Below are 21,398 nucleotides of genomic sequence, written 5' to 3' on the forward strand. Positions count from 1 at the left end.
CCTTCAGCATGCACTGGGGCGGTTTGCAGTCGAGTGTGAAGCGGCTGGGATGAGAATCAGCACCTCCAAGTCCGAGGCCATGGTTCTCGACTGGAAAAGGGTGGCTTGCCCTCTCCAGGTTGGTGGAGAAGTTCTGCCTCAAGTGGAGGAGTTTAAGTATCTCGGGATCTTGTTCACGAGTGAGGGAAGGATGGAGCGTGAGATCGACAGGCGGATCGGTGCAGCCTCCGCAGTGATGCGGTCGCTTTACCGGTCCGTTGTGGTGAAGAAGGAGCTGAGCCAAAAGGCGAAGCTCTCAATTTACCGGTCGATCTACGTTCCGACTCTCACCTATGGTCATGAGCTTTGGGTAATGACCGAAAGGACAAGATCGCGGATACAAGCGGCCGAAATGAGTTTCCTTCGCAGGGTGGCTGGGCGCTCCCTTAGAGATAGGGTGAGAAGCACAGTCACTCGGGAGGAGCTCGGAGTAGAGCCGCTGCTGCTCCACATCGAGAGGAATCAGCTGAGGTGGCTCGGGCATCTTTTTCGGATGCCTCCTGGACGCCTCCCTGGGGAGGTGTTCCAGGCATGTCCCCCCAGGAGGAGGCCCCGGGGAAGACCCAGGACACGCTGGAGGGACTATGTCTCTCGGCTGGCCTGGGAACGCCTCGGTGTTCTTCCCGAGGAGCTGGCCGAGGTGTCTGGGGAAAGGGAAGTTTGGGCTTCCCTGCTTAGACTGCTGCCTCCGCGACCCGGTCCCGGATAAAGCGGAAGAAGACGAGACGAGACGATATATATATATATATATATATATATATATATATATATATATATATATAATGTAGGTACAGTGCACCGTCTCTTTAAGAAACTACATTTCCTATCAGCCAACTTCCGCGTTGACCTGCGTCACGCCGGGGCGGGAGCACCAACGTTACTTCCTCTCTGAAGGCATAAATAATGGAACGACACTTCCGCTCTTTCTCTCTCGTCTGGATTCCAAGCCATCTGGACGCACAAAGAGATACCCTCCACCAGAAAACCAGATAAGACGTCTTTTTCTTCTCTTTCTTGCAAGATCCACGATTCAGCGCGATTTCTTTGTTTACCTTTGGCCACTGTAAAAATCCAGAATCGCGCGATTTTAAACTCAGTCTTGAGTTTACAACCGGTTTTTCAGTTATTCCTTATAAGTACTGGAGAGACATGACTGCAGTCCAGGCAGTCATTTTAAAGTTAAGAAGCGACTGAATCCTTTTTAACTCAAAAGCTGTGCACATTGTTTGATCAGAGACTTTCTTTTCATCACAAGCGACCATGCGTCGGACCGAGAAGTTCTCTGCGCCTCACGGAAGCGACTCACGTGCTCTACAATGCCGAAACTCCAAAAGTCTCGGAACATCTCTTCATAATCTTGCTAGAGGCAAGATACTGAGTAAGACTTGGCATTTGGGCAAAACCTAGTCTTAGGAATTAGCTTTTATTGAAATAGTGTGAATTTTAAACTCAGGAACGTTTATTTGTTACACTATAGACACGCAGCGTGTCAAATTGAATTGATTGTTCTGTTTTAAAACAATCTCTCAATTGTTTTAATAGATAGGCTGTGCATGCTTCTTTATCCCTTCCTTTAATTTCCTTATCACACATCTTGATCTCATCAAGATTTCAGTGGATTTAGTAGTGTTATGAGCTAGCATTCCTTTGTCTCAGTTTAGCCACACGAGGTTAATCTAAGCATACATGAACATGTGGTCACCAGGCCCCACCAGGCCTGACAAACACCTTAGCTAAACACATGGCTAATTCTTTTGTTCCATTAGCCTCCAGGGCTAATTGTATTGTCTCAAGAGATCACAAGGCCTCCACCACGTGGAGTTACCTATGCAGAGCTAATCTTTTGTCTCTAACATGTGGTGGTCCTCCCCCCCTCACACAAACACACCTTAGCTAGCATTCCTTTGTCTTAGCTTAGCCACACAAGGTTAATCTAAGCACACACAAACACGTGGTCACCAGGCCCCACCAGGCCTGACACACACAAACATACCTAGCTAGCATCCCATGCTATCCTTCTGCTCAGGCCATAGGGCCTTTCACACACACAGGCCACACACACAAGCACACATTAGCAACACGTGCTAATTCTTTGTTTTACTTAGATAACATTCCTTTGCCTTAGCTAGCAACCAAGCTAGGCCTCACCAGGCCTGACACACACAAACACATCTTAATTAGCACACAAAGCTAATCTTTTGTTTTCACCACAACACACTCATACTCACACACACACACACACACACACACACCATATCATATTTGTATATAATGATTCCAACTGCTATTATCCATTTTATCTTTGTTATAATAAATTCCATTATTTTTGAAACTGTGTGTATTTATTTGTTGTGCATAATATACTCAAAGTCACACAATCTCCCAAGGAATTCAGAAAGGTGCATATAAGTTATGTAATACGGTAAGTGATCATAATAATTTGGAATATACCATAATTTAGCTGTTTGGTAATTTATTATTAAGCACCAAAATTAATGGTATTAATTAATGAGACTGATTCCATGAGTGATTTAATGATAATATGAGACTGATTCAATTTAAACGATTCAAATGAGACTGATTCAATTTAATTATTAACCTTCAAATTTAATGAGACTGATTTAATGAGATTGATCACTTAATAATTACCAAATGTACCTACACACACACACACACACACACACACACATATATATATATATATATATATATATATATATATATATATATATATATAAAATATCACAATGATATAACCAGCATTGTAAGCTTTAATTGATATTAACTCCATAGAGTTCAAATAAAAAGAGAGAGGAAAATAATTTACTTGCTCTCATTTACTCAGTCCTATTCAAAATCTAAAATGTCCATCCCAAATGGTATACATCTCTTTAAAAAAAATGTACAATTGTCACATTGACATCATAGTTATTGTTGTCATGATTTCATTATCTAATATTGAGATTCGTTACAAAGATGCAATATTAAATGTGTTATCCTGTGGAAACAAATTTAGGGCAATACAGACAAAGTCCTAATTCATAAATAACTTTTTATTAAACTGTACCATTCCTGTGTGTTTTACATTTGATGATAATTAATTATCTATGTGTTTGTCTGTTCTCTCTGCTAAGAACTTGACCTGCCAGATGATGGGGAGAACAAGAAGTTCCAGAGAATGCCATGCCTGGCCCACACCCTTCAAGCTCACCCTGAAAGATGCCATTAAGCACCCAAGAAAGAAAGCTGGTACACACAGTGAGGAAATCGTCAGTGGCAAATGAAGCAATGATCAAAAAGTGTGGCAAAACTCTGGTCCGAGATTGTAGCACACGATGGAACAGCACTTTTGATATGCTGAGAAGACTGCTGGAGATCAGAACTGAACTAAACCAAGTACTTGAGGAGTTGGGCATGGACACTTCTCACGAGTGATTGGGCTAAGCTGGAGAACCTGGTCAAGCTGCTTGAGCCCGTTGCCATTCACACAGACCAGCTTCAGAGTGACAGTCAGTCACTCTCACAAGTAGTGCCATGCCTGCTCAACCTTGAGGCACACCTGCTGATGACTACTGCTGCTGGGAAGCAGTTAGCTCAAGTGCTGCTGAAGTCCTTGCAAGAACATTTTGATGCCATTCTTAGCCCTGATTCCACACAGTTTGATGCTACACCAGCAGCAGCCTGCCTACTCGATCCAAGTGTTTCACTGATTCTTCAAACACCAGACATGATGCCACTGAGGAGGGCAGCACAGTCTTTAGTGCAGAATCTGGCAGCTCAGTATAACCCAGCAACTCCTTCTCAGGATAATGTCATTGTCACTCAAACTGCAGCACACTCCCCTTCTACTGTCTTTCAGAAATACCGCTTCCTTGCCTCCCTTATGGAGGTCGATGTGTCATTGACAAACGAGCCTGATGGAGCTGATAGTCTGTTGACCGAAATGAAGAAGTATGGTGATGATGTCAAACAGGGTGTGTTTAATGAGACACCGTTGCAATTCTGGAGATCAAGAGAGGCTGTCTATCCAAAACTTGCCCCAGTGGCAATGGATCTCGTTAGTGCCCCTGCCTCACAAGCCTTTGTGGAGCGCATCTTCTCTGTGTGTGGACTGTTGTCATCTGGCCTGAGGAACAGAACAACCACATCTCTGGAGCAGCGTGTTTTCCTCAAGATCAACAAGAAATTGTTGCTTGACTGAAGTACACCCATTGCTCTCTCTCTCTCTCTCACTCACTCACTTACTCACTCACTCACTCACTCACACACACACACACACACACCAGTTTTTTAGCTGCCAAAGAACCTGGTCATGACCAGGAAAACTGGCCAAGAAAACTTAACACTTGCTGTATAACCAAGAGCTGGATACCAGAGCTAGACGTAGAACCAAGAAATAACACAATCCTGAAAAGCTGTATTTCAGACAGCTGATTCCCTAAAATGCAAATACTTCATTTCCTTTTTGTTTACAATATTTAACATAAGATTAACATAGAAAGGCAAAGCACATCAGGATCAAGCTGAGGTGTAGAAGTATCTTTATAGCTGCCTGGCTCTGTGCACTAACAGGCTAAATGTGCACTTTAAGTGTCCAAAACATTCACTGTGTTCACTTTATAATGTTAAATACAGTACAACACGTGAGGTACTGTATTGTTAGTCTGTTATTGTTACTATTGTCTACTGCACTGATGTGTCAAAAAGCTGCACCTGATCTAGTGCTGAGAAGACATTTTGTTTTTTGTTTTTTTTTGAGTAGGTAATTTTGGTAAAAAAAAATTAATCAGTCCTGTTGTGGAATGTTTTTTTTTTTTTTTTTGAGTTTGTTCATGTTTTTCTCAGATTGAGCTCCCTGAGACTCCTGGCTGTCAAGAAATGTGACATGTGCCTCATGAATCTGTTTATATTCTTATGCTCATGTATGTCTTTTAGTCTATTGGCTATTTTGATTTGTACCAGGAATACTACCTGTATCCAACCTCAGAAGCAGTATTACACATATTTTGCACTTAAGGCTGCTATCTTGTAGACTGTTATGGTTGTGGTGGATGGTTGGTTGTTCAAAAGTAACTGAATCCATTTTTTAAAAATGGTATCTTTTGTGAAGTTTTATGATACAATACTTACTGATCTTTTTGAATCCTGCACCTGACAAATAACCCAAAGTATGAAAAAACAAAAACTAATACTAAAACTAATAAAACTAAACTAAAACTAAGCATTTAGAAAAAAATGAAAACTAACTAAAACTAGCAAACCTGCTCTAAAAACTAATTAAAACTAACTAAATTAGAGGAAAAAAAGGTCAAAACGAAATAAAACTAAACTATAATGAAAAATCCAAAACTATTATAACCTTGCAAAGTACTGTGAAAAGCACTTGTTCAGAGTGGGAAAACACACTTTGTGTCACCGAGTGCATTAAAACAGCTTTCCTAGTGCAGGAGCGCCTTCAGTCCTTCTGTACAGCCGTTTCAGAGCCTAAAGCAAAAGTATGACAACCAACATTGATTTCGTGGGAAATGAGTGCACTGCAAAAAATAAAAATCTTAGGAAGTTGTCTATTTTCAAGTCAAAACATCTAGCCACCCTTATTATAAGACATAATTGCCCAACAAAGCAAAACCTCATTTAGGCTAGTTTTTAGACAGTCCATCTTGAAAATCTTGTATAGACAAAATGTCTTGAAAAAGTCTTATTTGGAGCACCTTTGAAAATAAAACAAGTTTTTTTAAAACAAGTAAGTACATTTTGGACATTTGTCAAATGCGGTTCATCTTGTTTCAAGAAAAAAAAACAAAGTATGCTTGTTTTGGGAATAAATGAACTTTACTGAAATCTTTGAATCTTTCATTACAATTCATACATTTCAAAACATATACTCTAGACCAGACAAGTGCCTTCAAAAAGGCTATGAGTGAGTGGAGGGTGTTTTAGTGAGGTCTTTTTGGAATGCTGTGAGTTAAGTTCAGTGGTTTGTTTGTTTTTTGTTTTTTGTGCCTGATCTTGTAAACCCCTCATACACATGAATAGTCAGTGCCCCCAAAATGCACTGTTGCTTTGGCGTTGTGTAAGCACTGTAAGTCAAAATGCGTAGACTTTTTTTTTTTGGTGCCTGAGGCCCTGGGGAAGTGGAATCTTAAGAGATGTTTTAATGTTTGAATGTTGAAATGGGAAAAAAAAACTTGTTGCAATGCTAGACGTGTCGTCAACTTGATTCAAGATCTTGTTATAAGAACTATTTTGATTATTTTGAGTTAATCAGATCTCGCATAATAAGTTCCCCAATCTTATTTTGGAATTATTTCATCTAAAAACAGGTTAGATTTTTCATCTTACTTTAAGAAATCTTACCAAGTCAAATTTGACTAGTTCCATTGGCAGATTTTTTTCACCTGATTCAAGCAAATATGCTTTGTTTTAATCTTTTTTTTCTTATTTTTGAAAGGCCATTTTTTGCAGTGTGCATTCGAGCATATTTGACAACGAACAGTGATTTCGTGTCAAATGCGTGCATTCGAGCATATTTGACAAGTAACAACTTTCTAAGCATGGATTTTCATGTTTTCGAGGTCGTAACACATTATCATTGTACTGGTCATGTTTAAGCACATCTGAAAAGAGTTTTCAGCAAATTACTGTGAAAAGCAGTTGTTCGGGGGCGTCGTGGCTCAGGTGGTTAAGGCGCCATACCATGAATGCGGGCGACCCGGGTTCGATTCCGGCCCGAGGTCATTTCCCGATCCCTTCCCGTCTCTCTCTCTCCCGCTCATTTCCTGTCTCTACACTGTCCTATCCAATAAAGGTGCAAAAAGCCCAAAAAAATATCTTTAAAAAAAAAAAGAAAAGCAGTTGTTCAGAGAGGGAAAATATACTTTGTGTCACCGAATGCATTAAAAATAGCTAGCTTTTCTAGCGCAGGAGCGCCTTCAGTCCTCCTGTACAGCCGTTTCAGCTCCTAAAGTAAACATTTGACAATGAACAGTGATTTCATGTCAAATGTGTGCATTTGAGCATATTTGACAAGTAAACAACTTTCTAAGCATGCATTTTCATGTTTTCGAGGTCTTAACACATTATCATTGTACTGGCCATGTTTAAGCACATCTGAAATGAGTTTTCAACAAATTACTGTGAAAAGCAGTTGTTCAGAGTGAGAAAACACACTTTGTGTCAGCGAGTGCATTAAAACAGCTTTCCTAGCTCAGGAGCGCCTTCAGTCTTTCTGTACAGCCTTTTCAGCATCTAAAGTAAACGTTTGAAAACGAATATTGATTTTGTGTCAAATGCGTATATTTGACAAGTAACAACATGGCTTTTCAAGTTTTATACACATTATCATCATACTGGTCATGTTTAACTGTATAAGCACATCTGAAACGAGTTTTCAACAAAGTACTGTGAAAAGCACTTAGAGTGGGAAAACACACTTTGTGTCACCGAGTGCATTAAAACAGCTTTTCTAGCACAGGAGCACGTTCAGTCCTTCTGTACAGCCGTTTCAGCGCCTAAAGCAAACGTTTGACAACGAAGATTGATTTCATGTGAAATGAGTGCATTCAGGGGCATAGCACCAAATTCTGGGCCCAATGCACAAGCAGTGGCCATGCCCCCCCCCCCCCAAAAAAAAAAAAAATACTCAGCAGTTAACAATGCTGAAAGTATCTAACAACAAGGGTGTTCTACCAGTCCAGTCAGTTATGTAGCCATACATTAATCTAACAACTCTTAAATGAATAAAAAACCCTAATCACACAATATTTCACTGAATCTTTGTTTTATTTGCAGAATGATTAAAAGTTGTAACAGTAAATGCCACCAAAGGTCACCAAACATAATAGGCCTGCATGAAAATTGAGCACCTTTGCATTGGGCTGAAGAGAACAGATTTTTATCAAGTAGCTTATTTATTACATAAAAGAAAAATGCCATTTCCAGATTTCTACATTAACAAAATGCTTCCTTTAAAATGAAAGGTAAACAAAACTTGACTCTCTTGTCATTTTTCATTTTAAAAAGGGCAAAAAGAAAACAGACTTCCCCAAAGTGCTAAACACTGGAATTTATACCCCAGTTAGTGCCCACTGACGGGTCTTCTTCATGACAAAATCATTGATGAGCTCCTTAAAGTCCAGTTTTCTTGCCAACTGACTTTCAATGGGGAGAATGGCAAGGCTGTTCAATCTATCCTGGCTCATTGTTGATCTCAAGTAGTTTTTAACCAGTTTCATCTTGCTGAAAGCCTGCTCACCACCAGCAACAGTTACAGGTAAAGTGCAGAAAATCCTCAATGCAATGCATATTTCTCCAAAAATGCTCTGTAGCTGCAGCTTATATATGGCATTAAGGAGCTGAAGAGGGGGCAGGTTATGAGGAAATGTGGCATTATGTACTGTATTTAGGGGCAGCATCTCATTCTCAAATTCAACTGTGAGATATCTTTTGGGTATGTTCTTGTCAGAGCCCGGCATGTTGCTTTTATCTGTTCTTCTGACATATCCCCCAAACTCAGAAGAGGTGCAAAAGATTCGCATATGGAAGCTGTAGTCTGGAACCTTGCACTCAGATCACTGATGATGCTATTGATTGCAACAAAAAACACATTGTTTCTGAATGCCTTCTCTGCACTACACTCAGTCTCCTCCTCTTCACTCCTCCTCTCATCAGGCATTAATTTCCTTTTCCGTTTCCACTTCTCTTCCCTCTTAAATTGAGCAGGGATCTCCATGGCTTGGGCTACTAAGGAGGCTTCAGTGAGAAGAGAGTCCCATTCATTGCGGATAGCCTGCATTTCCTCCTGTAGAGCCTTAATGTTTTCAGCCTGAGTATCCAAAGAAATATCCCCTGCCTGAAGGATCAGGTTTCTATTCTCAATGCACTGCAGCACCTTTACCCACACAGTAAGAAGAACTACAGCATCAAACATCTTGAAATGATTGTAAAACACAGAGCATAACTTTAGTGTTGCTTAACACATTACAGTAAAAGTAGCTAAAATTATGTGCTTTCATTTTAAACTAAAGGCTCACCTTGTCTCAAATCCACAGTATCAGAGGATGAGGGGTCTGTTGCTGCATCCCCCTCAGTGACAGTCTCTGAAAATGAGTGCCATGCATTTCACAAGCTAGCTTTGCTACTAATTTGACAGCCTACCCTTATGAACCTATGACACTGAGACTAAATTAGGCTATTAGCCTAATTATGTTATGGCCCAATAATAAATATTAATTTAATTTTCGATTAGTATACTATTGCAATGCAAACAAAAAAGGCATCATGTTATTTCTAATTTTGTGTTGTGCAGTTTTTAGCACTGACAATCGCGGCGGTATTGAAGCATTTATAACCACGGGTGTTCATTTAATGTAGGCTATTTGCTTTCACATTTGGGCTCACCTTTCTTGGGAAAGAAGTTTGTGAGCAGTTGCTTTCCCTCATTTCTTTTCTTGTCTCTTTCCTGCCGCTCTTTCCTGCCTCTCTTTTCGTTTCTGAAAACCGGATTTTGTTTTCTTGTGCATCATCTTCCATAGCACAGACAGCCTACAATGCGCAGCACTGCTTCAGCAGAATGAATGCTACGTTAAATGCGCCTAGTTAAAAAGCCCAGTGAAAGCGGACTAAACCATTTTGTGCAAAGGGTGGGGGGGCCTGTCCCCAGACACTATATGTAGGCTAGGACACACAATTCAATCCATTAATCAAATGATTTATTTACCCAAAACATTACATTTACATTAGTTAGCAACATATATTGGGATCTTTAAATGGTATTGATATTTAAAGGAAAATAAAATTACAGACTCCTCCAGGGCCCTCCCCCAACTTGGGGCCCTGGTAACTCAGTCACCCTTTTCCCCCCACTATGACGCTCCTGAGTGCATTCGAGCATATTTGACAAGTAACAACTTTCTAAGTTTTAAGTTCTAAGATTTTCAAGTTTTCAAGGCTTATACACATTATCATCATACTGGTCATGTTTAACTGTATAAGCACGTCTGAAACGAATTTTCAACAAAGTACTGAGCACCTGTTCAGAGTGGGAAAACACACTTTGTGTCACCGAGTGCATTAAAAAAGCTTTCCTAGCACAGGAGCGCCTTCAGTCCTTCTCTACAGCAGTTTCAGCACCTAAAGCGCCTGCTCCTCCTACTCAAGCGAGTAGGACGCTTCTTTGCTTTGCTCCTTCTTTCTTAATCTTTATTTCTATACTTTACTTTCTCATTGAATTTCCACTATTTTTTAATTTTTTTTATTTTTCATCTTTATAAGCTTTTAATTTAATTTTAATTTAATTTCCACTAATTTTTTTTTTTAAATGCCAGGAAGCAAAAAATCCTGCAGAAAATGCATGGAATTAGAACAGAGGATTTCTATTCTGGAATCAAAGATTAATGCTCTGCCAAAGACGGACGAATTAAAAGCGATATCTCAGGAAAGGAGTACTGAAACAGTGGCTGAGAATGCAGAGATTGCACTCCGACAGACTGAGGACATTGCAGACCAAGTGGAAGAATTCATAACTCAACCTGTGAGTACTGAAAACTGGCAAATGATGGATGCTAAGCCCAAAAACAGAAGAGTAATTACTTCAACACCAGCTCGTTCTACAAATTACAATAGGATCTACAATCCTATGGAAAATCCACAGCCCATAAGGCTTCAGAACAAATTTGAATGCCTCAGGGATGTGGAAGAGGATTTGTCAAGCGGACAAACACATAGTAAAAAGAGATCACACCAAGATTGAAGAGCTGTGAGAAGAGGCAAAAAGCAGCTCGTAACACCACCTGATCCCACAACCCTTGTTCTTGGTGATTCCACTGTAAGACAATTAAAAGGTTATGAGATGATTATTTGTTGTCTTCCAAATGCATCCATCTCTGACACCAAAGACAGCATTTTGAAACTCATGTCCGAGCATAAAACAATTAAACGTATTGTTGTGCATGTGGGAGCAAATGATGTTTTCAGAGAACAGCTGTTTGTCCAAGATGATTTCAGAAAACTTTTTTCTGAGCTCTATAAGACTGGAATTCAATCTTTTATCAGTGGCCCACTCCCAGCGAGAGGAAGTTTTGCTTTTTCTTGACTCTTCAGTCTTAACACCTGGCTTGGAAAAACTTGTTCTTCATTTGGTATGAATTTCATAGACAATTTTAACCTTTTTTGGAATCGCAAAGAATTTTACAAGCCAAATAGCACTGAACTCAGCTGGATTGGAGCCAAAGTCTTAGCAGACCACTACAAACTTGCAATCTTTTATCAGCCAGCACCGAGGAAAACAGTTGATAAGATGTCGCAGACTGACATAGTTACAAAGCCTAAACAATCATCTTTGCAAGTCGTCATCAAGGACACACAAACATCTGACTTGCAGGCCTCCCAACATTCAAGGACAGACGACTCCACTTCTCCTCGGATGGATTTCCCAAATAGCATGAAAAAATTGCTCCCAATGGCTACACTTTCTTTTTCCAGCCCAAATCTGTCGCGACAAGCAGTGTACCCAGTTCATCAAAATTGTGTTCATCCAGGACTTTCAGCTGGCTACAAATCTTTTTCACCATCCAAAAGATACATGTCATCTCCAATCCTTTCACCCTCAAACCAAATGGAACATTTAGAAAGTCTTGTTTGATGTACTCTGGGTCCCTGCAAATGGATGTAGTGTTGAAAAAAAGCTGGGACCCGATGTTGACACTATTCCTGTGTTGATAAGAAACAGAAAACATAGAGCACATTTAACCCTGGGGGTGAACCAATCTAATCTCCTTCCTGTTTTAAAACAGCATCAAAGTGCACAACCAAATATAGCTTCTAGAATTTCTGTAAAGCTAGCTCTTCTGAACATTAGATCACTTTTAAACAAGTCATTTTTAATTAATGATCTTATTTGTAAACACAATCTTGATTTTTTGCTTCTAACTGAAACCTGGCTGGATCAAGCAAATAGTGCTACCACCCTTATCGAAGCAGCTCCCCCAAATTTTAATTTTTTGAATGTTACCTGACAAGGGAAAGGTGGAGGGATCGCAAATATATTCAAAGTCTCTTTTCAATGTAAACAATCCTCACTTGGTGATTTTATGTCCTTTAAACACTTATGTGCACTTGTTACATGCTCTCCTAACATATTATTATTAACTATTTATAGGCCTCCGAGACATTCAGCCAAAGTCTTTCTTGAAGAGTTTGGTGAACTGTTATCAGTCATTTGCTTAGAGTTTGATTGTCTTATTATATCTGGGGATTTTAACTTGCATGTAGATAATACTGATAACATTTATGCCAAAGAACTATTTGCAATTATTGATAACTTTAACCTGGTACAACATGTACAGGGACCGACCCACTCTCATGGTCATACTCTTGACCTCGTCATCACAAAGGGTCTTACTGTTTCTTATACTGTTGTTGACCTGGCCTTATCTGATCATTTCTGTGTTTTCTTTGAAGTTTCTATGTCTCCTCACATTCAGAATAGCTCAACGGCTATAGGTAGGAGAGTCATAAAAGACAACACATGTGCTCTTTTTGAGCAAGCTCTCTCTCAGAACTCAACCAAAATGTCAGACTCTGAAGATGATTTACTGGAATTTTTAAATTTAAATATGACCCAAATTAGGGGCGGCACGGTGGTGTAGTGATTAGCGCTGTCGCCTCACAGCAAGAAGGTCCTGGGTTCGAGCCCCGGGGCTGGCGAGGGCCTTTCTGTGTGGAGTTTGCATGTTCTCCCCGTGTCCGCGTGGGTTTCCTCCGGGTGCTCCGGTTTCCCCCACAGTCCAAAGACATGCAGGTTAGGTTAACTGGTGACTCTAAATTGACCGTAGGTGTGAATGTGAGTGTGAATGGTTGTCTGTGTCTATGTGTCAGCCCTGTGATGACCTGGCGACTTGTCCAGGGTGTACCCCGCCTTTCGCCCATAGTCAGCTGGGATAGGCTCCAGCTTGTCTGTGACCCTGTAGAAGGATAAAGCGGCTAGAGATAATGAGATGAGATGAGATGACCCAAATTATGGATGATATTGCTCCATTCAAAATAAAAAGAGTCAGTGATAAGCAGAAAGCACCATGGAAGCAGTACCCGGCTGTTAAACTGCTAAAGAGAGAATGTAGAAAGACTGAAAGAAAATGGCGCAAATCTAAACTTCACATCCATTATCAAATCCAGAAAGAGATGCTTTGTAATTATAATTATGAAATTCGTAAAGCAAGACAGTCTTTCTTCTCCAACATCATCAGTAGGAATATGAACAATGCCCGTGTGCTATTTTCAACAGTAGAGAAGCTAACTAATCCCCCACCACAATTAGCACCTGAACTTCTCTCAGTTAATAAATGCAATGAGTTTGCATCCTTTTTCAAAGGTAAACTTGATAAAATACGGCAGAATATTTCTCATAATATATCTCAGTTGCAAAAAATTGAAAAACTGCAATCACCAATGACACAGATAGATAACTTTAACACAATGTCAGAAATTTGTTTAATTGATTATGAGACTCTTGAAAAAACTGTACAAAATCTCAGTTCCTCAACATCTGAACTGGACATTCTGCCCACCAACTTTTTTAAGTCTGTTCTTCATCTTATAATTACAGATGTGCTTCAAATTATAAATACATCCTTGGAGACTGGCGTTGTTCCTGTGTCCCTAAAAAAAGCTGTTGTAAAGCCCCTTCTTAAAAAAAATAATCTGGATCCTTCAGTGTTAAATAACTACAGGCCAATATCAAATCTACCATTCATCAGGAAAATCCTGGAAAAAATTGTCTTCAATCAATTAACTGCCTTCTCAAACAGCCGTTTTGAAATTTTTCAGTCAGGATTTCGTGCCAATCATAGCACTGAAACAGCGCTGATTAAAGTTATAAATGACATACGTCTTAATACTGATGCAGGCAAAACATCGGTCCTGGTATTACTGGACCTCAGTGCAGCTTTTGATACTGTTGATCACAACATACTGCTATATCGACTTGAACACTGGGTTGGATTGACTGGTAAAGTTATCAATTGGTTAAAATCATACTTAAAAGATAGAAGCTTCTTTGTTACCCTGGGAAATTGTTCCTCAACGTCAATGCCCTTGACCTGTGGTGTCCCCCAGGGGTCGATTCTTGGACCATTACTTTTCAACCTTTATATGCTCCCACTTGGGCAAATTATCAATAAAAATTCAATTTTGTATCACTGCTATGCAGATGATACCCAAATTTATTTTGCTCTATCACCTAATGATTATGCCCCCCTTGAATGTCTCTACCAGTGTATCGATCAAATCAATAGCTGGATGTCACAAAATTTTCTTCAGCTGAACACAGATAAAACGGAAGTAATTCTATTTGGAAAAAAAAGATGAAAGACTCAGGATTACCACTATTCTTGACACAAAAGGGATTAAAACTAAAGAAATGGTTAAAAATCTTGGTGTTTTCATTGACAGCGAGCTAAACTTTGACAGTCACATGAAAGCAATCACTAAAACAGCATTTTATCACCTAAAAAACATTTCCAAACTAAGAGGACTTATGTCAAAAAATGATCTGGAAAAACTAATACATGCCTTCATCTCTAGTAGGGTTGATTACTGCAATGGCCTTTTCACAGGCTTGCCAAAAAAGACCATCAAACGACTTCAGCTGGTTCAAAATGCAGCGGCGAGGGTTCTCACATGAACAAAAAGAACAGAGCACATTACTCCAATTCTAAGGTCCCTTCACTGGCTTCCAGTAAGCTACAGAATTGACTTTAAAGTATTGCTGCTGGTATACAAAGCTCTAAATGGTACAGGGCCCAATGACCTCTCTGATATGTTGCAGCGGCCTAACCCAATCAGATCTACCAGATCACAACAGAAAAATTTACTATTAAAACCAGTTGTTAAAACAAAGTGTGGTGAAGCAGCTTTTAGCTACTATGCAGTACAGCTATGGAACCAACTGCCAGAGGACATTAAAAATGCTCCTGCTGTTGGCAGCTTCAAATCTAGGTTAAAGACCAAGCTGTTTTCAGATGCTTTCTGTTAAATAATTAATATTTTTACATTTTTTATAATCTTTACTTTCTCTGCATGTTTTAAATTTACTTTAACTTTATTCTATTTTATTCTGCTGGTTTCTTTTTCTTTTTCTCCTTTTTCTTTTTGGCATTTTATTATTTTATTTCTACTATTGTTTAATTCTTATTATTTTCTTTTAATTCTTTTAATTATTTTAATTAATTGTTTTAGAATAAAAATAAAATTATTTTATGTAATTTTATTTCTCTATTGTTTACTGTTTTTGTTTTTACTTCTGTAAAGCACATTGAACTGCCATTGTGTATGAAATGTGCTATATAAATAAACTTGCCTTGCCTTGCCTAAAGTGAGGGACTGTTATGTTTATCTTGTCATGTTTGTTTTGGCCTCTAGAGGCCGCCACTGTGTTGTGTTTGTCTTGATTGCCTGTTTCCTGCCCCGCCCTGTTCCTTAATTAGTTTGTGTATAAATACCCCTTTGTTTGTTCCCTTGTCACGGAGTCTTTATGCTATGCTGTCTAGTGCTAGTTTCATCTGTCCCACGTATCTTGCCTGTGCCCTTATGTTTTTGATATTTTTGCTTTCTTTGGACTTTGTACCTTTTTGATCTCCTGAGTGTTCAACATTTTACCTTTGGATATTTTTATTTTGGTTTATCTTCTGAGCTTTTGGATTTTCTTTTTGTTTTTCCATTGGATTGTAAATAGTGTAAATAAACTTTTTTTTGATGCTCTACTTTCGCCTCACACTTCTGCACTTGAGTCATCCCCCTGGTGGCCTAGTGGGGGTTTGCTGGATTATCACACCAACGACCCGTGTTCGAATCCCAGCAAAACCCTAACAGAAAGACTCCATCATGACCGACTCAGCAGAGGCGTCTTCAATGGTCTACCTGGCTAACCTTCAGGGAATTATGGCTTCTTTAACACACTTCAGAGCTACCATGGATGAACACTTACGAGCCAACGTGAGGCCCTTGCTCGCCACGAGGTACTGCTTCAGCAAATTGGGAAAACCCTGGCACAGCTGACTCCTCTGCCCGCATCTCCTGATCCGGCTCCTGCTCCACCATCTGCTCACGCTCCAGTGCCTCCTTCACCTCGTGAACCTAGCCTTCCTGCACCACAGAGGTATGACGTTGAGTGCCGGGAGTTCCTTATTCAGTGCCAACTCACGTTTGAGCTTCAGCCTACCACCTACACTACGGATTGCCGCAAGATTGCCTTTGTGATAACCTTGTTAGCTGGTAAGGCACGAGCTTGGGCAACGGCCATTTGGCAGAGACAGGGACCCGAGTACTCTGATTTCAAGTTGTTTATGGAGGAGATGCTTCGTGTCTTCGATCAGGCAGACACCAGTAAAGACACAGCCAGGAAGCTCATGTCCATCCGGCAAGAAGGAAGCGTCACGGACTACGCCATCGTGTTCCGGACGCTCACAGCAGTCAGTGGATGGAACGAAGCAGCCCTGGTTTCAGCCTTTCACCATGGTTTGTCTGACCCCATCAAAGATGGCCTGGCCTCTATCCCCAAGTTTCGAGCCCAAGTGACCTCGAAACTCTGATCTCACATTCTACTCGTCTTGACAACAGGATTAGAGAGCGCCGCCGAGTCCTGAGCTTCCCCGGCCTCACTGCCTCGACCTGGAGCCCATCTACCTCCTCCAGTGACTGTCCAGAGCCCATGTAAGTTGGCCGTACTTGTCTCTCTGCAGCTGAGAGGGAGTGCAGAAGGAGGGATAAGTGCTGCATCTACTGTGGCAAGTCTGGCCATTTCCGAGCATCATGTCCCGAGCTCTCAGGAAAAGGACCACCCCATCCAGCCGAGGGAGGGTTGTGACGGGCCTACCCTCTTTCCTGAACTCCCTGGCCAAGGAGTCTACATCCCGGTCTCCATCTCTTGGGGTGAGTCCATCCACTCTTGTCAAGCCTTGTTAGACTCCGGGGCAGCTGGAAACTTTATGGATGTTCACTTTGCCCAAAGTATCAATGTCCCGACTGCTCCTCTTGAAGTCCCACTGTCTGTGTCTGCCCTGGATGGCCAAGCCTTAGGTGATGGAAGAGTCATCCAAGGCTACGTTCACACTGCAGGCTTAAGTGACTCAAATCCGATCTTTTCACCCATATGTGACCTGTATCCGATCTTTTATTGACAATATGAACGACACAGATCAGATTTTTTCAAATCCGACCCAGGCCGTTTGGATATGTGGTGCTAATTCCGATTCCTATCCGCTCTTTTCATATGCGACTTCAGTCTGAACCGCCAGGTCGCATTCATCCGACTTACACGTCATCAACAAGCCACAAACGTCACTATTCTGTGCTGAAGTAGGCGGCGGGTCTCTCAAAAAAAGTTACAACAACATGGCGCATAATCACGGGCGCAGATAGAGGGTGGGACGAGTCATATTTAAATTCACCTCGTTCGGTCCCCCCCACTTATAGGGAGGAAAAAACGTCTATGCTGTCTTTCTTTGCATAAGGCAAACCTCACGGAAAAATCAAAAGACTAATTACCACTCGGTTTATTGAGGTGCACAGCAGTGTATACATATAGTTGCAACAACTCACATAAAACAAAACAAAGACTGATATTCGGTTGGTTGAGCTGCGCAGACTGCACAGGTTGCGAGCTCGAGCTTGGTTGCTATGGTTACTAACAACAAGTTTGACAGGCATATCGGGGTTGGGGTTGGTTTGCTGGCAGCTTTGTCCCCCCCCAGTTCAAAAAACGTATCTGTGCCCCTGCGCATGACATCAATGCGAGGGACGCTTCGGGCTGTGAAGGTTCTGAATCTTCTCAATGGAAGGACGCAGAGGTTAGGGAGCTGATTTCCATTTGGGGGGATGCAGCTATTCAAGCTAGATTGGATGAGTCATACCGCAACCGGGCGGTTTTACTTCCGTAAACACTGGCCATGCTCACTGCGTGTGACGTCGTCGTATCCTGCAATGCGCATGCGGAACACTTTTAGGTTGCTTTTCGTTCATACTGAGGATCACATACAAGTCGCATATATTTGTTAATGTGAACGACCTCACAAAAAAATCGGATTTCACAAAAAAATCGGAATTGAGCATTAAGCCTTGCAGTGTGAACATAGCGCAAGTAACTTCTCCAGTCTTCCTCCAGTCTCAAGGTCACAAGGAAGAAATATCCCTGTTATGGAGCAGGGTGTCGGAGGCCTTAGAAGTTAACACACAGATACAGCAGGAGGCAAAAGATGACGTTTTTGCCTTTTATTTTTGCATACCACAGATAAGATAATGAGCCAGAGGCCAATAACTAACTAAAATAAACCAAAACAAAAATACAGAAAAATATAACTATACAATATTTACAAACATACAGAAAATAAACCGGCTACGTGGAGCCAAAATAAACAAACAAAAGATAAGCTAGCCTAAGGCTCAAGAAAGCACAATTCAAATCAATGTACTCACACAGCTGAGTGTAGGACAGAGCAATATAAACACAGGTCTTGTCTCTACCTGGCTCTCACAACAACTGAACACATCACCATTATAAATGATACCTGTCTCCTCCCTATAGTTGGCCAATACACTTGCCTAAACCAAAAAGCAAGGAGTTTTTAGTTAGGCACTCAATAATAACTAATTTAAACATTTTAAAATAGCGCTATAAAGAAATACATATTCTCAGGCCTTACAAAAAAAAATAATACACAAATACATATAGGTACACAAATACCAACTATTCAGACATTTTACACGTTTAACCGTCACTGCAAGGGCGCGAGGACGCGCACACGTGAACGTGCCCCATAATAAAAACATCCTCAGCACCATCACGCAACCCTTTGTCACAACCAGGAAGCGCTGCCACCGGTAAGACATGGAGCTTTTTAAATGCCAAATGAACATTGATTGGTGTTCTTAAACACTTAAAAACCACTCGTTTGTATCATTAAGGCTAGATGTTATGACTAGGCACAATAAATAAAGAAACAAAACATGTTGACAAAGCGTCGTTTCTGAGTTGTTTGTGTGTGCGTTGATATGTGTGGAATGTAATGTATACTATGTGTGTGAATGGTTGTTACGCTAAACATGTGTCGACCCATGTTAACTAACAAAACCACAATGCACAATAAAAAGGGTTAAAACTCACGTACTGCAGTTTATAAAGTCCATGAACCATCATAATGCGAGTAAAAGTTTGAATGGGGAAAATAACAGTACATACTTTCAATGACGGCTGCCATAGCAGACGCCGTGATGGTGCGCTCATGGGTCGCATCATCACAATCCCTGCACCTGATTCCTTCACCAGAGTTCCCAGTTATTCTAGGTCTTCCTTGGCTCACCTGCCACAACCCTCGTATAGACTGGGTCACTAGCCAGGTTGTGGAGTGGGGTCCTGCTTGCTATGCCTCTTGTCTGCTCTCTAGCTCTCCTGTGTCTCCTGCTGAGCCTCCTGATCTCACCGAGTTATCTCAAGTTCCCACAGAGTACTGGGATCTCAAGGAAGTTTTCAGCAAGAGCAGGGCCGCCGTTCTTCCTCCGCACCTTGCCTACAACTGTGCCATCGACTTGCTCCCTGGGACTACCCCCCCTCATGGCAGACTGTTTTCCCTCTCTCAGCCAGAATGCACGGCCATGGAGGAGTACATCAAGGACGCCTTGGCCTCTGGGTTCATTCGACCCTCCACCTCACCCGCTGGTGCCGGCTTCTTCTTTGTCGGCAAGAAGGATGGGGGGCTCCGGCCATGTATTGATTACAGGGGTCTGAACAAGATCACTGTATGTAACCGCTATCCCCTTCCACTGATGTCCACAGCGTTCGATCTGCTCCAAGGCGCCACTGTCTTCACCAAATTGGACTTACGGAACGCATACCACCTCATCCGTATCCGACAGGGAGACGAGTGGAAGACTGCCTTTAACACCCCGTCTGGGCACTACGAGTACCAGGTGATGCCCTTCAGACTCACCAACGCACCAGCTGTTTTTCAGGCCCTAATCAACGACGTCTTGAGGGACATGATTAACCAGTACATTTTTGTCTACCTCGACGACATCCTAATCTTTTCCAAGACCGTGCAGGAGCCCCGCCACCATGTCTGCCAGGTTCTCCAGAGGCTGCTACAGAACAATCTGTTCGCTAAGGCCCAGAAATGCGAATTTCATGTTCCCGAGGTCTCCTTTCTGGGTTTTATTCTATGGACAGGCCAACTCCAGATGGATCCAGCCAAGACCCTGGCCAGCCGGGACTGGCCCACCCCCAAGTCCGTCAAAGAGGTTCAGCGGTTCTTAGGATTTGCGAACTTCTACCGCAAGTTTATCAGGAAGTTTAGTTCTGTAGCAACGCCCATATCGGACCTCACCAAAGGGACAGATGGATCGTATATCTGGTCTCCTCAGGCGGAAAAGGCATTCAAAGACCTCAAGCACTGCTTCTGCATGGCACCCATTCTGGTCCTCCCGGACCCTTCACAACCCTTCATCGTTGAGGTAGACGCCTCGGACAGCGGCATCAGCGCGGTCCTCTCTCAATGCTCAGAAGGAAGGTTGCACCCCTGCTCATACTTCTCTGAACATACCTGAGTTCTGCGGAGTCCTGGTATGATGTGGGGGATCGAGAACTGCTAGCAGTTAAACTGGCCCTTGAGGAGTGGAGGCATGGGCTGGAGGGAGCGCAACATCCATTTTTGGTCTGGACCGACCACAAGAACCTGGAGTACCTCCAGCAAGCAAAGAGACTCAATCCAAGACAGGCTAGGTGGGCCTTGTTTTTCAGTCGGTTCAACTTTACCCTATCATACCGCCCCGGCTCCAAAAACACCAAACCTGACGCGCTTTCCAGGCTGTTCGCTCCCACCAACAGGGAGAGCAAAGTTGGGCCTATTATCCCTGTGTCCTGGATTGTGGCCCCTGTCCGCTGGGGTATTGAGGAGGCCTTCCGACGAGCCCAACACCAGGACCCCGGTCCTGGGACGGGGCCAGCGGGCCTCTTGTATGTCCCACATCAAGCCCGGGCCAAGGTTCTCCAGTGGGATCACTCTCACCGCCCACCCGGGAGCTCGAAGGACCCTGGACTTTTTGAGAAGACACTTCTGGTGGCCAAGCATGGAGAAGGAAGTAAGGTAATTCGTCCTTTCCTGCGAGGTGTGCACCAGAAGCAAGAACCTACGACAGCATCCCCAGGGCCTCCTGCATCCTCTGACCATTCCCCGGCATCCCTGGTCCCACGTGGCAGTCGACTTCATCACGGGTCTCCCTGAGTCACAAGGTAACACTGTCATTTTGGTCATAGTTGACAGATTCTCCAAGGCCTGCCACTTTATATCACTGTGCAAGCTCCCTTCTGCCCT

This window comes from Neoarius graeffei, chromosome 5 (genome assembly GCF_027579695.1).
Source record: "Neoarius graeffei isolate fNeoGra1 chromosome 5, fNeoGra1.pri, whole genome shotgun sequence".
Lineage (NCBI taxonomy): Eukaryota > Metazoa > Chordata > Actinopteri > Siluriformes > Ariidae > Neoarius > Neoarius graeffei.